Source organism: Mustela lutreola, chromosome 6 (assembly GCF_030435805.1).
Source record: "Mustela lutreola isolate mMusLut2 chromosome 6, mMusLut2.pri, whole genome shotgun sequence".
NCBI lineage: Eukaryota > Metazoa > Chordata > Mammalia > Carnivora > Mustelidae > Mustela > Mustela lutreola.
In genome coordinates, this window is record NC_081295.1 from 28,941,077 (window position 1) to 28,958,858 (window position 17,782).

Sequence of the window (17,782 nt, forward strand, 5' to 3'; positions counted from 1 at the left end):
TTTGGGTTCATTTATTTGCTACAATTACTGGAGAGCACTGTGAATAAAAACAGCTAACTCCATTTCAGTGCTTATAATGTTCCATTACAAATAATTGCCTTAATATTTTAACTAATTTAATTCATACAACTGTCAAATAAGAGAAGTATCAATATTTTTGATCTTTTCTTTTCTTCTTCTTATTAACATATAATATATTATTTGTTTCAGAGTTACAGGTCTGTAATTCATCAGCCTTACACAACACACAGTGCTCACCATAACACTTACCCACCCCAATGTCCATCACTGAACCACCCCTTTCCTTCACCCCCTTCCCTTCCAGAAACCCTCAGTTTGTTTCCTGAGACTGAGTCTTAATGGTTTGTCTCCCTCTCTGGTTTCATCTTGTTTCTTTTTTTTCCCTGTTGCATTTTTTTTCCCTCTCTTACCCTATGATCCTCTGTCTTGTTTCTTGAATTCTGCATATTAGTGAGATCAAATGATAATTGTCTTTCTCTGATTGACTTATTTTGCTTAGCATAATACCCTCTATTTCCATCCACATTATTGCAAGATTTCTTTTTTTGATGGCTGCATAATATTCCATTGTATATATATCACATCTTCTTTATCCATTCATCTGTCAGTGGACATCTGGGCTCTTTTAACAGTTTGGCTATTGTAGACATTGCTGCTATAAACACTCTGTGTAGTGTAGATGTCCCTTCAGATCACTCCATTGTATCTTTGGGGTAAAAACCCAGTAATACAATTGCTGGGGCATAAGGTAACTCTATTTTCAAGTTTTTGAGGAACCTCAATACTGTTTTCCAAAGTTTCTGAACCAGCTTGCATTCCTACCAACAGTGTAAGAGGGTTCACCTTTCTTCACATCCTCGCCAACATCTGTTGTTTCCTGACTTGTTAATTTTAATCACTTTGACTGGTTTGAGGTGGTACCTCGTTGTGGTTTTGATTTGTATTTCCTTGCTGCCAAGTGATGTTGAGCACTTTTACATGTGTCTGTTGGCCATTTGGATGTCTTCTTTGCAGAAATGTCTGTTCATGTCTTCTGCCCATTTCTTGAATGGATTATTTATTCCTTGGGTGTTGAGTTTGATAAGTTCTTTATAGATTTTGGATGCTAGCCCTTTATCTGATATGTCATTTGCAAGTATCTTCTCCCATTCTGTCAGTTGTCTTTTGGTTTTTGTTGACTTTATTTTTGGTCCTTTCATTTCTTTTTTTTTTTTTTTAAAGATTTTATTTCTTTGACAGAGATCACAAATAGGCAGAGAGGCAGGCAGAGAGAGAGGGAGAAGCAGAGCGGAGAGCCCAATGCGGGCCTTGGTCCCAGGACCCTGGGATCATGACCTGAGCCGAAAGCAGGGCTTAACCCACTGAGCCACCCAGGTGCCCTGGTCTTTTCAATTAAGAACTTTTAGTCTAGTTTTGGTATGTAGTATGGCAGGTGCCAGACATTCTTAAATGTAAGAAAATCTTCCTTCCCTCTACCCAGTTTTTTAATTGGACTTCACATGCCTATTCCTTCTATGCAATTAAACATCTTTTTTTCTTTTTTTGACAAAATAGACAAACTTGGAAAGTTGAGAAAGCTGATTAAGGTTTTTAAAAATATGCAACCCAAAATTTAATATGCAGTGAATAAACACCAACAACAAACAATAACCTTGAACAATATGAATTTGAGATGTGTGGGTCCATTTATGTGCAGATCTTTTTTTTCTATAAATATTGTACAATACTATAAATGTATTTTCTCTTTTTATGATTTTAATAACATTTCTTTTCCCTAGCTTACTTTATTGTAAGAATACAGTATATAATACATATAACACACAAAATATTTGTTAATCAACTGTTTATATTATTTTAAGCCTCTGATGACCAGCATTTTGTATTTTTTAACATAGAAGTTCTGTACGTATTTTGTTAGATTTGCACCAAAGTATTCAACTTTTAAGAGATTGTGAATAGTATTATTTCTTTAATCTTGGTGCTCATGGGTTTGTTTCTACTATCTATAAATAGTATGTATATTTTTATCTCACAACTTGCCTAAATTACTTCTTAATTCCAGTTTTATTTTTATCATAGATACCTTGGAATGGACTATTGCAACAATAATGTCATCCTACAACTAGGGGTCATTTTATTTATTTATTTTTTACTTCTGATCTATATGACTTTTTATTTCTTGTTTGCATCATTGCACTAGCTGGAACTTTTAGTAGTATGTTTAGTAAGAGGGGTGAGAGTGAGCATCCTTGTCTCATTCCCAAACGTGGGGAGAAAGTGTTCAGTCTATCATCAATAAGTGAGATGTTGACTATAGATTGATCTTTATATAGATATAAATATAGAAAGTCCCTTTCTTTTCCTACTTACCTGATAGTTTTTATCATTAATTGGTATTGAATTTTGTCCAAAGTTATTTTTTAAAAATATTTTTAATTTTTATTTAAATTCAATTATTTAACATATAATGTATTATGAGTTTCAGAGGTAGATTCATCAATTGAATATAGTACCCAGTGCTCATTACATTAAGTGCCCTACTTAATGCCCATTACTCAGTTATCCCCTTCCCCCACCCACCTGCCCTGCAACAATCCTCAGTTTGTTTCCTATACTTAAGAATTTCTTATGGTTTGTCTCCCTCTCTGATTTCATCTTACTTCATTTTTCCCCCTTTCCCCTATGATCCTGTTTTGTTTCTTAAATTCCACATATCAGTGAAATCATATGATACTTATCTTTCTCTGATTGACTTATTTCACTTAGCATAATACCCTCTACTAATGGTAAGATTTTATTTTTTATGATTACTTATTTATTTGACATAGAGAGAGAGGTCACAAGTAGGCAGGGAGGCAGACAGAGAGACGGGGGGAAGCAGACTCCCCGCTGAGCAGAGATCCTAATGCAGGCCTGGATCCCAGGACCCCAAGATCATGACTTGAGCTGAAGGCAGAGGCTTAGTCCACGGAGCCACCCAGGTGCTCCTAAGGTTTCATTTTTTATGGAAGAGTAATATTCCATTCTGTATATTCATACCACATCTTCTTTACCTATTCATCTGTTGATGGACATCTGAACTCTTTCCATAGTTAGGCTATCATAGACATTGCTGCTGTAAACTTTGGGGTCCAGATGCCCCTTAAGATCACTATGTTTGCATCCTTTGGGTGAATACTTAGTAGTGCAATTGCTGGGTCATAGGATAGCCCTATTTTTAACTTTTTTGAGGAACTTCTATTTTGTTTTCCAGAATGACAGTACCAGTTTCCATTCCCACCAACAGTGTAAGAGGCTTCCTTTTTCTCTGCATCCTCTTCAACATCTCTCATTTCCTGACTTGTTAATTTTGTCAAATTCTTTTTTTCCACTACCAGTTGATATGATCAAATAATTTTTATTCTTTAGCATGTAATATTCTATTACATGGATTGATTTATTCCAGTAATAAATCCCACTTGTTCATGGTATATGCTTCTTTTTATACCTTGCTGGATTCTATCTACTAATATTTTGTTTTGTTTTGTTTTTTAATTGTGTGTGTGTGTGTGTGTGTGTGGCACCTAGGTGGCTCAGATGGTTAAGTGTATGCCTTCAGCTCAGGCCTTGATCCCAGGGTACTGGGATCAAGCCCCATGTTGGGCTCCTTGATTGGCAGAGAGCCTACTTCTCCCTCTCCTCCTTGCTTGTGCTCTCTCATGCTATCTCTGTCTTTCTCTCTCTCAAATAAATAAATAAAATCTTTAAAGAAAAGAAGAATTTCTTGTGACTTTATGTATGGAGGATATTTATCTGCAAGGGCTTTACTTGTTTATTTGTCCTGCCTTTGTCTGTTTTGGTATCAAGGTAATTCTAGCTTCTTCAAATGATTTAGGAAGCTTTCCCTCCTCTACTGAGAGAGACTGTGTAGAAAAAAATGTTGATTCTCTTTAAGTGTTTGATAATATTCTCAAATCAGCAGGGATGGGATCCCAGCATTCTACCTGTCATTTTCTCACATGCCCCCAGCTAGGTTGTTGGTAACTTTCTATAGTTTCACTCCACACTCAACTTACGATGTTGTGAGGTGGGAGGTCCCTTTCTGTTGTGTTTTGGTGGAGTAGAGTGCTTATATCTAAAAGTTTTTTGTTGTTGTTTTGATAGGTTGCTCCTTTCATTTTGCTAGAAGAAGCAGGCTTTGGCGGTGGCAGGGGGTCTTCTTTTGTATCACTTGGTGTTTCTTATTTGTCAGCTTCTTTAGCTCCAACTTTGAGAAACATGAGGCAAAAAGAAAACCCAGGGGACTTAACACTCTTCTGTTCCTTAGGTCCTCATATCCCTAACCAGTGTAACTTCTTTCCTTGTTTTTGAATCAATCTCATTCTCTCTCTTTCTCTGTATGTATGTGTGTGTGTGTGTGTGTGTGTGTGTATACATAAAATGTTGGGTTTTTTTCCATACATGATGAGTGGATGGGGAATTATTCTATTCCATCTTTCTGTAATTGGAAATGTCACTCTTTCTAGAGTTTTTAATGTGAAATTTTAAAACCAACAATAACAATCTGTTCTAACACATATGCTAGTTTAACTCTCAAACCTTTCATCTTAATTATGATAAATGCTTGAGTCAAATTTAAACATAGATCACAATATTCGAAATAGGGAGTGCTCAGCCAAAATATCAGTGAATTATGGTTAAGGGATTATATGGACAAATACTCCTGATACTTCCATACAGTGAAAAACCTTATTCAAGAAATAAAAAGAGTTGAGATTCAAGAAATAGAAGAATCGATTTAGGAGAGACGATAGAAAAAAATATAAAAAGAAAATCAAGCCTAATAACTAGGCACCATTAAGTTATTAATTTAAGAGTAAAACAGAATGTTAGATAACTATGTATACTCCCAACCTAAAAAAAATGAAATCCCCATTAATATACTATAATAAACAATTAGAATGGTTTCATTACAAAACTGGAGACATCATAATAATTGCACATTAAAAATTATGATATCTTTACTCATGTTCCTGCCTTTTCCCCATATTTAAAGTTCTATTTTTGTCCAAAAGTACAGTTTTATGCCATACAATAACACCTTATTATGTAGTTTTAGATGTATGATTAAATTTTACATATATTCTAATATATGCATAATAGCATAAGCACTGATTATTGTAGAAATTATTTTTAAAACTGATTAAGCAAAATATAAGACACAAGTAAGTTAAAGTGAAATATTGAAATAATTTTAGACAAAAAAGTTTTGAATTAATAAAATACTATAAAATTACATCATTAAATTTTTAATGTAATAAATTATAAAATAATGCCTTAAAAATGTAAAATGCTAAGTGAAAGAAGAAATGGAAGATGTAATTTGATTAATGGCCAATAAAAATAGTAGTAATAAAAAATATACCTTTATCCCACATCTGCAACAGTCCTGTATTATTAGAATTTTTTAAAGGATGGAGCTGCCACATTTGCTTCAAAAGAAAATGTCGCCCCAAACTGTGCCAAGTCATGGAATAAGGTAAATTTTAAAACTCATTTAATAAGAAGAAAAAAATAATATAATTTATTTAAATCAGCATGATGAAAACTTACATATATTATTGTAAAAAATATTACAGAGAAATATGCACATAGTTCAATTTAATTTATGTTTGAAGGCAATAACACATCTGTTTTACTATTTTATAAACAAAGAAATTAAAAAATATAGGAAAAGTTTTCTTCTAGTGATAAGATTAGGCACGTAAATGTAGATATGTTCAATTGCTTAAGCTGGGTATTGGGTACATAGATATTGAATGCATTTGTGTTCTTTAATCCAAATATACACACACACATATAATATGTACATTATATAGAGATGTATTATAAGAAGTAATTTCTGCGAAGTTTGATTTTAAGAATAGAAAGATGATTACTTTTAACATAAAATTTAGTATGTATTTTTGCACCTCATATGTGTGTGTGTGTGTGTGTGTGTGTGTGCGCGCGCATAGAAATATCTATATTGAACATGATGTTCAATATCTACTGAAACAAATTTGGAAAGCTATACAGCAAATTCTGCCAGTGATATACCAGAGGTTTTGGAATGAACACTGGGGATTCAATGATGTCAAAGTTTTATTTTTTTTAACTATTTACATACTATTTAAATTATATTTATAGTATTATAGTTCTTTCTAATTTAAAAAATGTTTTAAAGAAATTAAACGTAGAAAAGTTAAAAAAAGGGGTGCCTGGGTGGCTCAGTGGGTTAAGCATCTGCTTTTGGGTCATGATCTCAGGGTCCTGGGATCGAGACCCACACCGGGCTCCCTGCTCGATGGGGAGTCTGCTTCTCCCTCTCTCTCTCTGCCTGCCTACTTGTGATCCCTCTCTATCAAATAAATAAAATCTTTAAAAAGAAAAAGTTAAAAAAAAAGGAAGCTTACTACCAAGCAGAGAATTTTTTCATTTTTTTCCAGATCAAAGTAAAAGTCAATGATTTCTTAATTTTAAATGCAAATGTTCAGTATGTAATAATGTACTTTTCAGTTTTTCTAGTTCTTAGGTAAAATTGAAATGATTTCTAAAGACCCTAATAAAGAGAAATTATTGTATTATTTATTTTTCCTTTGTCTTAGAGGAAACTAATGGGAACATTATAAACCACTGCCAGCCAATATATATATAATATAAAGACTGGCCATTTTCTGCTATATAGTTTCTTACAGTCATTCAGAATTCTAGCTATACTCTATGGTTCATCAGATATCTGTGTTACTGATTTACCTCTTTACCAGAACATCTTTAAAATCTTTTGTGACAACTACCGCATACAGCAACTTTACAGTCCTTGTAAACTAAGTGTACCTTCTTACATGTGTTTGCCTTTTTTTTTTCATTTAAGTCTACTCTATCCACTGTGTTCTTCATTTACATATTTAACAAGCATCTCATTCAGTCAAAATATCTGAATTACATAGAACCAAATGTATTTTCAATTCTGTTATTTAAGAAATGATATTATCTTGTTTTATTATTATGTGTTAAGATGTAGTACTTTTATTTCTTAATTGCTTGTTTTTTCCCATTATTGTTTCTATTACCAATAAAGGAATATTGATATACAAAGAAATATATTTTTAAAAAATAACATCTAATTATCATGTCAAATTTATTTTTCAAAGTTCACATTTAATAAGTGAGGGAAAATAATGTTACAGATTGTTTTACATTTTGAGATTAATAAATTAGAGAAAAATTATTTAAGAAGAAATAAGGATTTGGCCTGCAATCTGAAGAGGTTATAGCCATTGTTTTTATATCAGATTGTGCAGAGGGGAGCCAGAATCATTTGGTCTTAAAGTGTAGGGGAGAAATAAACCAACAATTCAAGTAATATAAAAGTTGTTTCGTCTTATGTAAACATTTCTAATTTAGAAGATGAATAAAGCAGTTAAAACGTATCTCGAAAATGTGTAGATTAGTCATAGTTCCCCTGGAGTTATTCTACTATATTTATTAAGCTAATTTTCAAAATTTTACTGAAAATTCCAAACATTTGCTGAAAGCTGCATTGTATTCTAAAGACACAAAATATTTTGTTGCATTACTATTGAAAAACTATTTTGTTACCCATGAACAATCTGGAGCAGAGCTAACTGATTATATTATGTAGGCACAATGACCTAAAAAAAAGCAAACAGATACCAGATGGCAATAAAAGAGAAATTATCAATAACACAGCAAGAAAAAATTGTCCACATCAATTAAATCTATCAAACCAGTAGGAATTAAAATAAATAGGTTAATTTGCATGCATATTCTACTCTCAGAAACATAAAAAGGTTAGGAAAAATATCTATCAATAGACTTCTTGCAATACTCAAGATTGACAGTCCATTTTAATATTCTGTCTGGCAGAAAAGATTGTTCATAGATTAAAAGTGAGATCCCAATTAACATCTACTGTTTTTTCTATGTTATGACTGGCAGAAGGCTCCTTGGAAGAGAAGATTTTACTGTGGTCAAAGATAAAGATCCACATACTCAATACATTCTTGAGAATCTACTAAAAGTATGATTAAGACCATGGCACTGCTTCCCAGAAACCAAGTTTTCTCTCACTTAATGTCCACCTACTGCTATTTTCACAGTCTTTATCACAGTAGAAATAAATATTAAAAGATTCTAAATACTATATTTGAATTGCAATTTTCTGTGAGCAAAGTAAAAGCCATTTTTAAAAAGCTCATTTGGCAGCAGTTGATTAAATTAAATTAAATTTTGTTCCATCCATTATTTTAACCATGTAGACTCTGTTCTTTTTTTGTGGTGTTAACAGCATCTTATAGTGGCTATACTTTCAGATTGATTGCTCTTTAGTTACTAGTTATTTTCTGCTCACTTTCATAGGACTTTTTTCTTCATAGAATGGTGTTCTAAGTAGTTGATCAAAAGAAGTTGAGCTAGAAAAAATATGAATGACTTTGTGCCTGACTGGCTTGGCCTGGTCATCAACTAGACAGTTTACATTGATATTCCAAGAATTATTATTTGGGAAAGTAATTTCCTTTCTCCCAGCAACTGGTTGCATGATATTCCAGCAAAGCCAAAGCAACCTTAAAAACAAAAGTCTGTAATGTGGACAACTAATATTGAACATGATGAGGTCATGAACTTAGCTCTGATCTAAAGTTTAGAAAATGCTAAAAGCTGTTTTCTACAGGGCATGGTAACCTGGCTCAACATTTAATAAATGCAATTGTTTCTAAGTTATTCTACTAGTAGTTGTTATGATGTGGTAGTTCCATTGAAATCCTATGTTATTGTGATATATGACATATTAGTGTAGTGTTGCCTCTACAAACAAAAGATTCATTCATATAATCTAAGCAAAATGCTTAAGGGCTATTACTAAGCTACAGGATGGTTTAAGTGTTTCTCTGCCTAAACTGTGAGATAAACCTTATGGACCAACTTTCCAGATGATTATGTTATGGACTTGTACATTGTTACCCTAACTCAGAAAATATCTATGTTTCCTGAACAAGAGATTTTACAAAGGATATATATAAATATAATCTCATTTGGTTTCTTCAACGTCTCTTAGAAATAGTTTGTTTTCATCTAGTTTTAAAAAAAATGAAGACTGAAGTTCATAAAATTTAAATAATTATCCAAGTGTGTTTAACTTGAATGTGAGAAATCTAAGATTAAGCCATTAGACTTAAGACTGAAACACAATTAATTGCCTTTCTTTTGAAACTTTATTTCCATTTTTAAGTTTTGACAGCAGAAAATAGGGCACATTTAGTTAAAACTATTATTTATATTGTTATTTGCTCAATTCAGAGACTTATATGTGAATGTTTACAATAGCTTTATCTGTAATTACGAAAAACTAAAAACAACCCAAAGACTTATTAACTGGTTGAATGGTCAACAAATTATAGTATATCCATTCAGTGGAATACTACTCAGCAATAAAAAAAAGAACTAACTACTGATAGACTCAATAAGGTGGATGAATCTCAAATTCAAGCCAGACTCAAAAGCCAAATGTAAAATCTTCACAGTATATGCAGTATATGTTCTATTTTTATGACATTTTAGAAAACAGGCAAAATTATGGGAAAGAAAACAAATCAGTAGAGTTCAGAAGCTGGTATGGGAGAAAAAATTGGAGTATAAAAAGGCAGAAGGAAAAGTTGTTGCCATTATGGTAATATTCTAATTCTTGATTATTCTGGATGGGCATGTGACTGTATATACTTGTGATGACTCATAGAACTGTGCAACTAAAAAAAGTGAAATTTTACTGTATCTAAATTATACCTTAATAAATCTGACTTTAAGGAGCATCTGGGTAGCATAGTCAGTTAGATGTCTGATTCTTGGTTTCAGCTTGGATTGTGATCTCAGGGTGATGAGATCAAGCCCCATACTGAGCTTCACACTTGAGTGCAGGGTCTGTTTGGGTTTCTCTCTCCCTCTACCTCCTCCTTCAAATAAGTAAATAAATCTTTACAAAAATCTCACTTTAAAATATATCTATTTGTAAACTTTCTGAATATATGAAGAGATACACAGTTTTCATAATTTTTCTATCTCAGGTGGAGACACATGTAACAATTTGTTCTAGATAAATCAGTCTCAGGGTTACACATAGATATGATTAGCAGATTTTCATTTAATATTAACTGTGGATTTGAAATACATTTTACTTTAAAAGCAGATGAGAGATAGAAAATGAAAACCTTGCTGAGAGCAGTCAGAGGTGACAAATACAGTGGCAGTGAAAATAGAAAACTCTTATATTTTTGTGTTTTCATAGTCCTTAATAAAGCCAACATCCCCAAGAAGTGATATTCACTGAAAACATAAATAAGAAAAATCTACCTATTGGCAATAGTCTTAAACTGAAAAAACAGTCCTCCCCTGACACCCAGTATCCAAAGATCCCTAACTATAGCTTAAAGATGTTTGTTGTTAAATTTCTATAACTCTTATAACTCAGAAAGTCATCAATATTAAAGAAAATATGGGTAAGTTAAACAGGCAAGGAAGGACTTATTCAAGACTATTGCAATAAGGAAGAAAGATTAAACTCAATGCTTACAGGAGAGGTTTTAAGCACTGGGAAGAGCTAGTGTCAAAGTACTGGAGGACATCAGTGGGAAGGTTGAAAAATGTGAATAGCCATCTGCGTTTGCTAATTGGGACTTATTGAGGTTGGGCTCCCTCCCTCCCTCAAAGATAGGAAAATAGCAGTGCTCTCTTTCCTGGTGGTTACATTTCAAAGATATGGCTCTTGGGTCCTGGAGAAAGATATTTCTGGGTCATGAAACTTGCAGAAGTTTTGGAGGATATTTACATCTTGACAAGGCAGAGACAGAATTTACACCTGCAAGTTTTTTTGGTAAATAGTCTAAGGGAGATGAAGAGACTATAGCCAGGAAGAATCCTGTTTAAGGAGAATGTTGGTAGTCTTAGTCAGCATAAGCTAGGTTCCAAGACTTACAAAACTCTAGAAATCCCCAAACCACTTTGTATAAGCATATCATTATACTTGTTCCTAGAGAGTTCTTCACAAAAATACATGAAAAAATGATCCTTTATATCCTTCTAATAATTATTAGAAGCAGAAAATGAGTAAGAAGAGACCAGCTAGATGACAAAACAGTATGTAAAATATATACATTTGAAATGATGAGATATACCAAAAGGAATTGACACAATAAAAAAAGAGCAAGACAGTGTAATATTTTAAAATTAAATTTTCAAAAGAACATTCTGATACTGAAAATATCCCTTCCATTATGTTCAGTGGTCACTTCTTACATCCCTCTTTTGCTGGACATCATTGTTATACCTCCACACTTATTCTCTGCTCTAGCATTTATTATCTTTCAGTAGAACTATAAACAAAAAATGGAATCAATACTTGTAGCAGGATTTGTTTGCAACCCCCTTGAAACAGGGCTTGGCATTTTGACCCACATCTAAAAAGTACAAAACAAAACGAAAAGAAACAAAGATTCAGACCCTAAAGAATAACCACCAAATGGATATTTTAAGAAAGTTTTCATGGATATATGAAGCAGCATATACAAAACACAATACCCAGTCAGTTCCCTTATCCTGCTCCTTCAAACAGCTCATTTTCCCTTCCTACACTGAGTCTTTGAAATAGTACCCTCTGTTGTCCTATTAATTAAGCTATCAACTTCATTTTGCATATGTGACTTGGCAAAACAAAAGTCCAAATATTAGCCAAACTATCATCTGTCTTCCTTAGACACCCTTCCTGGGGTCTGCATTCTCACCCTAGTTGACCAAGTTTGGCTTTTTCCTTTTATGTTCTATCTTATGTTGTTTTGTCTTGTTTTATATTTTTCTCTAGAGGTGATTTTGATGCCTATGTGTATATCTATATCTATATATTAAATAGAAGATAGATGATAGATATTCTTTCCATATTTCTGAGTAGTTTGATTGTTACTATTCTACTTTTAGACTATTTGAATCTTGAAGAAAAATATTATTAATAAATAGATATACATTGATTACAGGAATGAATAAATATTATAAGTGTATCCTTTTTAATAAGATTTTATTTATTTATTTGATAGAGAGAGTCACAGTGAGAGAGAGGGAACACAAGCAGGGAGAGTGAGAGAGGGAGAAGCAGGCTTCCTGCTGAGCAGAGAGCCCAATGTGGGGCTCCATCCCAGAACCCTGGGATCATGACCAGAGCTGAAGGCAGAAGCTTAACAACTGAGCCAACCAGGTGCCCCATACATGTATTCTAAATAGAAAAAAAAAAAAAAACACTGAAAATAATATTTTATATAGAGCCAGCATTAGAGAAACTTTTTTTGGATTGAAAACCTGGAGTAAGATTCAGGATAAAACTTTGGTTTAGAATATGGAGATATTTGGGTTTAGAAAACAGAGCAAATATATAATAAACAGATACTGAAATGATAATTGTGTGTAGGATTAATTGAAGAGAGACACTTTTTTCAAGTTCCAGAAGGAAAGGGGGAATAAATATGTAAATGAAAATTTGCGAGACACTTCAGAGACAGGTATTTTCTTTTGGAATTCTGAAATAAAGCTATACTATAATTATTATCAATAATAAAATAGGAGAATGGAATGGTCAGTTGTAAGTGGTATTCAAATGTTAATTTCGTGATGATCAGTTTTTTTTTTTAATTTTACTTATTTATTCAAGAGAGACAGAGAGAGAGATAGAGAGAGGCAGAGGGAGATCCAGGCTCTCCACTGAGCAGGGAGCCCAATGCGGTAGGTACTCAGTCTCGGGACCCAGGATCATGACCTGAGCCAAAGGCAGACACTCAATCATCTGAGCCACCCGGGAGCCCTGTGATGATCAATTTTTTAATTCAAATACTTATATTATTGTTGTTACTGAATTACAAGGATTGAACATGAACCATTTTATGCTTTACATATAGAAGAATATTTATTAAAGGTGCACTAATAGTGTTCCGCTACCACAGCAAAATACTACACATAAAATCTGGTTTCTTGAAAGGTTTCAAGGGTACACATGGCTTTTCAGAATGAAAATTGGATCATTTTGTTTGTTTGCTCAAAATCTTACATGTAATAAAAGGCCATTAGTGTGTCAATAAAAATAACAGGCTTCCTGGCATAAATATAAAGGCATCTCCCACATAACTTCAGTAATCCATTACAGAAAAGCAGTAATTATGCCACAAGATGCTATCAGATGGTCTCTTTCCCATTCTTCTAAATGGGACATGTATTATGAATTCCACATTAGCCTAAAATCCCGAACTAAATTCCTAAAATGTAATTAAATACAATAAAGCACCTGTGTAGCAATTTATTATGTAAAATACTTAAAACTTAGTTTCCTGATGACTGATTAAAATGTGTTGTTAAACTTTTGGCTCGTGTGCTTTAACACATACAGTTTGCACACAGTGTCACAAGCATCATCACACAGAGAAATACATAAATATATTAGAAAGCAAGTAAAATATTTAAATAAAAATCAGTGCAATTTATTGTTCCACACCAAGTTGGACAATAAAGCTGCAGTAAGTTGAAGGAAGAAGGGAGTGGAAGCAGTGATTGCCATGGGTGTGGAAGGTGGTGCCACATAGGAGCACAGAGTGAAGGATTAATTTCAAGCAAACTCCTAGACTCAGAGGAATTAGTAGATAATCTTTGTTGTTTTGATGCTGTTAAAAAGATGGCTATGAAAAATCTTCTTTTAAGGTGATGTGCCATTTAGGATGAAAAATTCAAAAGTGTTCTGTGTATAACTGTGCTTTTGTTTGTAAATTCCTTACCTGATGAAAGATCTTGCATCCCGTTTAAACAAAACTCATTTCAACAGATCACTTTCATATTCATGATAATTATTTGTGTCAGCTTGACTCCATCATGGGGTGCCCAGGTATTCGGTTAAACATTATTTCTGGGTGTGTCTGTGAGGGTGTTTGCAGGTGTGATTAGCATTTTGAACTGTAGATGCGTAAGGCAGATTGCCCTCCAAAGTGAGTGGGTATCCTCCAATCTGTTGTAGGCCTGAATAAAACAAAAAGGCAGAGGAAGGGAGAATTTAATCTCTTTGCCTGGTTGATTTAGCTTTTCATGGATCTTCTCCTGCCCTGAAACTTGGACTTACACCTTAGGTTGTCAGGCCTGTGGACTTGTACTAGTATTAGACTACCAACTTTCCTGATCCTCTGGCTTGCAGATACCCTGATCCCACGAGCCAATCCTTCATAATACCATCTCTTTATACATACTGTATGTATATATACATCTACCCAACACACACATACATATAAAAATGCACTTATATGTGTATATGTATGTATATGTGTGTGTGTGTACATATATATACACATACATATGCATATACATATACATTTTCTGTTTCTCTGGACAACCCTCGAGCAGATTTTGGTACCAAGAATGGGTATCATTGAGCCTACATAGTCCGTTATTCTGTAGTGCCTGTCTTACCACGAGCCAAATTCAAGAAGCACATTCATTTGCTAGATGTGCTAGTGGTCTTTTGGAATATCAACATTCATTTTTAGGATGACTCTTGAGAATTGTTTTGGTCATCATTTTGTTTGTAATGTATTAAATTAAGCAAAATGCATACTTCTTAAAAATAAAAAAGATTTTATTTATTTATTTGAGAAAAAGAGAGAAAGCATGAGGAGGGAAGAGCAGAGGGAGAGAGAGAAGCAGACTCTTCTTGGAGCAGGGAGCTCAATGTGGGACTAAATCCCAAGATCCTAGGATCATGGCCTGACCCAAAGGCAGACACTTAACAAACTAAGCCATGTAGGTGTCCCCATACTTTTTCTTATAACAATAGCCAGAATCATCCAGTTTATTTTTTATTATTAGTTTTTAGAGATAAACATCTATAATGTGTGAGCATTAGAAACCAAGAATCTTTTTACCAAGAATCTTTTTACAGTGCAGACCACTGTTTAAGGACTCTTATTGATAATTGTTCTTGATTTAAATACACACATTTTTCTTATTCATCTTGTACCTTCAGGTATATCCCACACAAATCAAGACTGTAGTTAGGCCATTAATAATTTTGATATCAATAGAAAGGATTAATTATTAACAAATTATACATTCATGAGGTACGTTTAATACTTTTATTATAAAAACTATTTTATAAAAATTAAATAAGAGCTATTATGTTTTGGAGATTAGTCATTTTAGTGACAGTTAAATATTACTTATCTTGAAGTGTAGATCATTATAGAACTTAATTACCTATGTAGAGAATACCCTAATTTTAGAATGCTTTCAAATTGCTTGCATTCATCATTTCCATATAAATTAATAATCCAAAATTATTGTATGTATTTATGTGGACTCTATTTTAAAAAATAAAGGGGATGCGTTCTAAATCAAGTAGAAATCTTAATTTCTAAAGAAGTTAATTCCAAAGATTTTAAAATAAAATTTCTTTTTTAAAAAAATTTTTTTAAAGATTCTATTTATTTTATTTGACACAGAGATAGAGATCACAAGTAGGCAGAGAAGTAGAAGCAGGCTCCCTGCCAAGCAGAGAGCCCGATGCAGGGCTCAATCCCAGGACCCTGAGATCATGACCTGGACTGAAGGCAGAGTCTTAACCCACTGAGCCACCCAGGCGCCCCTAAAATAGAATTTCTTAATGAGGAGACTTACTGAAGTTTCATTTATTTTATCAGGTTGGTAGTGACTAGCTTGCAATATCTATGGGAAACTGGTAAATTTTATTATGAGCATTTTCAGAAGTATTATCCCTTTATGAATCACGCTGGTGTCAGCGAAAGATCCAAAATCTTTAGCATGGCAGACAGGTTGTTAGTGTTTTGATCTTTCCTAACTTCTCAGCCTCATGGATTTAAGTTTGAATCACTCCCAAATGTGCTATGTTCTCTCTACCACTATATTCTATGCTAGGCCTCCTTGACTTTCCTCTCATCCCCTAGGCTTCCTGGATGACTTCCACTCATAACTCAAGATTCCACTGGTATCTCTAACTCTGAGAAGCTTTTCTTTATAAATAAATAAATTTCCGTCTAAATAAAGTTCCGTCTATACTGACAAACACTGTCCTTAATCAAATCACATAATGACTCATTTTCTTACCCCTCTACCTTCCCACCAAAGATCATGAGCTCATTGAAATTCAGAAAAAAAAATTTTATTCATTTTCCTGTTTCAAAAGCTTGGTTTAGTGTTAAATATTTAGAATTCCATAAATATTTATTTAGAAAGATCCAAATTAATGAACCAAAAGAGTATAGCACAAAAATAGTAAATTTCAAACCGAAGATTCATTGAGTGATCTAGAAAAAATAATTGAGATAAGTTGTCTTTCTTAAGATTTTCAAAATTCCTGGAGAAATCCTTTATAGTATTTTAGGTTCACTGTCTTTAGGGGTATGTGTTTATTTTGTTATATTATAAAGTAATATCTTTAAGTTATTCTCTCCAAAGGTCAAAGTAGTAAACTCTATGCCATAGTTCTACCATCTAACGAGGCATATTTAAAAACCTAGGACCCGTTGACATTATTGAAGAATTGAAAACCCAGGTATGATAAAGAGTTGATCTTGTTTACAACTTTAAAAATTTATGGATATTTAATGTTTACAGCTTATTTTATCATTTACTTTAAAACAGTAAGCAGTAGAGAAATATTAAAATCTAATCTTAAGATTCATGTAGGTTCAATTAAAATTATTATGTTATCATTAACACAGTGGGTTATCTACTTTTCTTTGGATTATGTGATAAAGTTTTTGGTCTATAGTGTGCTATATTCTGAACCAAATGTATTCTTAATATATAAACCACTATCGCCAAAAAATTAATTTTATTTTTCACATAGGATTTATAAAATAAATTAGTAAATACAGCTTAGGGATTCTTTAAATTCCTTTTTTAGTCCTTGTGAACATCCCTAGATTTGGCTAGGAATTCAGTTGGCTTCAGAATTGTACAACAAACCTCAATTTCAAGTAATCTCCAGAGAAGTAATACTTCTGGGAATATGTGTATAGTGTTTTAAATGTTTTGGAGACTTGCTACAGTGTTTTTCTCTGCTTTCCTTCACTTCCTTTCCTCTTTATATCCCCTAAGAAAACTTCAGGCACTAGATTTAGCAATAAATTGTTATGAGTGTTATGTCAGAAAAGAAAAGGTGCTCTGAGATACAGAACAGAGGCATATTGCCTGTTCTGTGAGGTCAGGAATGTCCTCCTTGGGGAAGTTTTGAAGGAAGAGAATGAATAGTAATCATATGGGGCAGATTTTCCAGGCAAACATAATAGCCTCTTTAAGGGTTTGGGGAAAAATAAAGAAAAAAAAATCCATTTACCTATCTATATAGCTGTGTGTGTGTGTGTGTGTGTGTGTGTGTGTGACTGTCCTTATCATTAGCTGAGGTTACAATGGTCATTTACCCACAGATTAATCTAGATAATCTAAGCAGAATCTGCAAGGAAATGCCCTAAAACCAACTTTGTGGCCATTAGTTCACCCTACTCTAAAAAAGCTTATGTTGAAGAAGTTGGGAAATTTACATGGAAGATATTTTTGGAATGTTATAATATGTACTCTCCTCTCCCAGTGAAAAAAGGAGATGTTTGCCTTCCCCTCACCTCAAGTTTGATAAGCCATATTTCAAGGGACAACATATATAAGGATGAAGGAGGAGCACTTCATGGGCTCAGCT